The sequence below is a fragment of the Centropristis striata genome, chromosome 7, assembly GCF_030273125.1.
Source record: "Centropristis striata isolate RG_2023a ecotype Rhode Island chromosome 7, C.striata_1.0, whole genome shotgun sequence".
Classification (NCBI taxonomy): domain Eukaryota; kingdom Metazoa; phylum Chordata; class Actinopteri; order Perciformes; family Serranidae; genus Centropristis; species Centropristis striata.
In genome coordinates, this window is record NC_081523.1 from 41,032,156 (window position 1) to 41,036,823 (window position 4,668).

A 4,668-nucleotide genomic window follows, 5' to 3' on the forward strand; every position below is an offset into this window, starting at 1 on the left:
CTCATATTAACTTCAGATAAAGTTAGTGCATGAAAATAGAGCTAAATGGTCCATTTTTTTCCTTTGGCAAGTGGCCACCATATAATTATAGATATATTTTGTTGGCTGCAAAGAATGTAATGCCCAACTAACACATCTCAAATGTAAGACTTTGTTTTAAGGTTCAGATTCACTAACATGAGGCTGCAGCAGTCACCAGTAAGTAATGAGTCAATGTATTGATGGTAATGTCTGTTGGACTGGTCAGCTGATCAGTTGGTCTATCCAACTCCCAGGTAAAGACTGAAATACCAACAACTGAATGATTCAAATGAAATGTGGTTTAGATATTCATGGTCACCTGACAATGTTTTCTTTTTATTTTGTGATCAACTGCCTATTTCTTAAACACTGTCTACTAATTCTACAATTTGTAGAATTAATAGTTTTTTTCATTTGACCTCTGAACTAAAATGAAGGAAAAGAGCCAAAAAGTGATTGCTGGTATTTCTTTTCCTTGCACATAAAACCTTAACTGTTAAAAAAAAAGGATGTTCAGTGGTTTTATTTAATGACACCTCAGTACGCAACTATTTTCTGTTGCTACATGTATGTTTGTCATATCAGACTGAGTCGAGTGCCATGAAATTTGGGGTAGACATCCATTTCCCTCACAGGATGAATCGTTTTCTTTGGCAATCCCCTGACTCTTCATCTTCTTCCATCATCAAACCAGATTTTTATTTTGACCAAAACTTGGGTTCATAACTCAGCTGATCTTTGTGTTTAGTGCAGCAGCTTGTGTCTCCTTTCAGCTGTTATTCCACTCCAAGATACTCTAACAACATTCGTCAATTCAGTTACATTTCTTGGTTTTACTTCAGAAACAGCATTTTTGATGTCACCAACAAGTTCTCAACTGGATGAAGGTCCACTCCATAACATCAATGTTGCTGGTTTGAACCAGATTCTGCTGGTTTACTAGTGTGTTTGGGCTCATTGTCTTGGTGAAACACCCATTTCAACGGGATGTTTGATGTTTTATTAAAGGATCCCTGTTATCTTCTACCATGGCAGTCCTCCTGGGGTCAAAACATTCCAACAAGTAACACTCAACAGTCCTACAACACCTTTTACAGTAAAAATACATCAGAAAAGTGCAAAACATGGTGCATTTAATCAGAAAACAAATAAAATACAAAAAAACCCAAATCCAGCTTTAACCAGAATCATTGGTTGTAATCCTGGACATCATGGATCCAGACAAACATCTCTTCTATAAGAGTCTCGTCCTTTCAACCTAAATAAATAAAATAAAACACCTGACATTAACCACTGACAAATCCATCTTTAATTCCTTTTTGAAGGATGTTTTGCTTCTTGTCCTCTTCAGCAGAAGGCACCATGACCTCTTCAAGTATTCTGACATATCCAACTGATCCATGATCCTGGTATGAGATAAACAGGCCCAGCACCATAGTAGAGGAACATCTCATGATGCTTCATGTCTTCACTGTGTGCTGGGGCTGAATTCAGAGTTTGGGCTCGTCTCATAAACTGTCTGCGGCCCTCGGACCCAAACAGAACAGTTTGACTCTCATCAGTCCACTAAATGTTCCTCCGTTTCTCTTCAGGCCAGTTGATGTGTTCTTTGGCAGATTGTAACTCTTCTGCCTGTTTATAGCAGAGGGACTTTGTGGGATTCTTGTAACTAGATTATCTTCACACAGACGTCTTCTACCTGCCACAGCACTAACAGGTAACTCCAGACTGTCTCTGATCATCTGGAGCTGATCATTGGCTGAGCCTTTACCATTCTGATTATTCTTCCATCATTCTGATGGTTTCTTCTGTTTTCTGCCACGTGTCTCTGGTTTTCTCTCCATTTTAACCCATTGAAGCCTGGAAAGCAGATACGTCGTTTTGTAGTATTTGTATAAGCTCTCAAATACTTTTTGAATTTCATTTCTATCTGCTACGGAGGCTGAAAAATCTATTATTTAGTAGAAGCGTTGACACTTCTGTTGAATTTCCAGAAAAACTTCAGGTTTTAGGGGCTTATTTTAAAATCGTCCAGAAAAAAAAAAAAACCTGATTAATCTGGTTAGTCACACTGGACTGCTGTTATATTGAACACTACTGTATATAGGCTATAGGTATAATATTTTTTTATTTTTTTATTTTATCTCCTATACCTCTCTACTTTTCATTTTGAGATAAGTTAATACAGCTTAAATTACCTTTTTGTGTAAACGTGTACTTGTTGATGTGTATGGTGTCTGTAGTGACTGATATGTTTTAGTTTTATGTTCAAAATGAGGAAAATCAATAAAAAGAGTTGGGGAAAAATATGTCAGAACCAGTGTTTGTGATGACTTGCACATTATCTGAACTCATATTCCAGATGTGCTGTTTTCAATCAGAGTCCAGATCCATAAAACCAGTGATTGTGACTTTAGGTTTGGGTGCAGTGTGGCACAATACTCTACTATAGTGTGTGTTATAGTGTGTGTTGTGGCACTCAGTGAGACAATTGTTCAGTTAGGTTCAGTTAGGTCATGTCCTCAGGAAATGAATCATGAAATCATAAACGTGGATAAATAAAAAGAGCACTGACTGCAAGATTCTCTCTGATTGCTAAACTAATCCAACCAGCCCTGTTTTACACAATTTATTCTGTCACAATATATCCTGTGAGACAGGATGTACAGTTGTTGCTGCAGTTGATGTGAAATAACTGTGTGTCTTATTGGTGCTTTCTAAGAAGTTCCATGAAGTGATTGTTATTTTGGTATAATAATGGTGCAAATTCAACTAAGACTACTTGAAAATTACTTTTTATTGCACAGTTAGGTGCTGTGTTGTGTGTGTCTTGTCTCCTCTATGTGTATCTTACTACGGGGGCCCTGAAGGGCAAAACACAACAGCAAATCAGAAAACACAACAAATCAAAAAACACAACAGCAAAACAAGAAACACAACAACAAAACAGAAAACACAACAAATCAAAAAACACAACAGCAAAACAAGAAACACAACAACAAATCAAAAAACACAACAACAAATCAAAAAACACAACAACAAAACAAGAAACACAACAACAAATCAAGAAACACAACAACAAATCAAAAAACATAACAACAAAACAGAAAACACAAGAACAAATCAAGAAACACAACAACAAAACAGAAAACACAACAAATCAAAAAAACAACAACAAAACAGAAAACACAACAACAAATCAAAAAACACAACAACAAATAAAAAAACACAACAACAAATCAGAAAACACAACAAATCAAAAAAACAACAACAAATTAAAAAAAAAAAAACACAACAACAAATAAAAAACACAACAACAAATCAGAAAACACAACAACAAATCAGAAAACACAACAACAAATCAGAAAAAACAACAAAAAATCAAGAAACACAACTGATTTGTCGTTGTGTTTCTTGATTTGTTGTTGTTATTTGCACTTCAGGGCCACCGTATCTTACCTATGAACTTGCTATCTTTTATATTTGTATTTATTTGTATTTTTTTAGGGACTACAGATGCAGCTTTGCTATAATCCTGCATGTTTACAAAGATGTTTTTCGATGTTCATTAATGTGCACTGTCCCTATCCAACAATAAAGTATTAAAAAGTAAAGTAGAAAGCCAACCTGACACTTGCTGTATGTATAAATGTAAATGTATGTATGAAGTGTGACCCGGTGTGACTGTAGCTCCAGATGCTCCACCTCCTGAGACTCTCTGACTCTCTGATCTGTGTCCTGAGGCGTCCCGGTCACTCCAGGCTGCAGCACATTGGCCTTATTGTCTTCTGACACTTTGTCTCGGCTGAGACCAGGCATGTGTTCAGTGGGAGCAGCAGCAGAGGAGCATGGAGCAGCATCACAGCGGAGCAAAGGGAGATAAATATTAACACCTTTATTTGGATTGAAGTTGTGACACTTTGTGATGTGGTGATGACAGCACAGGAAGTGATGTATGAGACGTATGTGGAGTTAGTCAGCCACAACACCATGAGTCAAACTGATTATTTATGGCTCATGTGCAAAAAAAGAAGAAGCGGCTAAAATTTGATCGAGCGGAAAGGTAGGAGCTTTATTGAGAGAAAATGTGTATTATTATTATTGCGCTATAATCCTAAAGACTGTTTGTTTGTTTGTTTTTATTGAGATCCCCATTAGCTTTTGTAAAGCAGCAGCTAATCTTCCTGGGGTCTAGCATCAGATTTCAGTTTGACAAATACAATGTTGGAATACACAGAATGATAACAGACATGACATGCATTATATGAATACATAATGTGAAACAGAAAGAACAAACTGACAATAAGTAATTACATGTCACATAAAACATAGTTGACATCATAAATCAAATACAAAACTGTCAGACCTGAACGTGTGTTATGGGATTATATTTTAAGAGACTGCGTGTTAAGCTTTAACCACAGCGCTCTCAGTAGTATTCTTCCTGCATTCTTCAGGAAGCAGGGCGTGTTCAGACCAGTTGTGAGCGTGCCGTGAGTTTCTGTCATGAGGAAGTAGCTGTGACAGGTTGAGGAGCAGCAGCGAAGGTGTGGCCTCACAACAACAGCAGCACAGCTCACAGGTAGAGAGCATAAAGGCTGGTCAGAGCAGCGATCTGCTGTTACAGCGACTGTCTGCACTGGGACA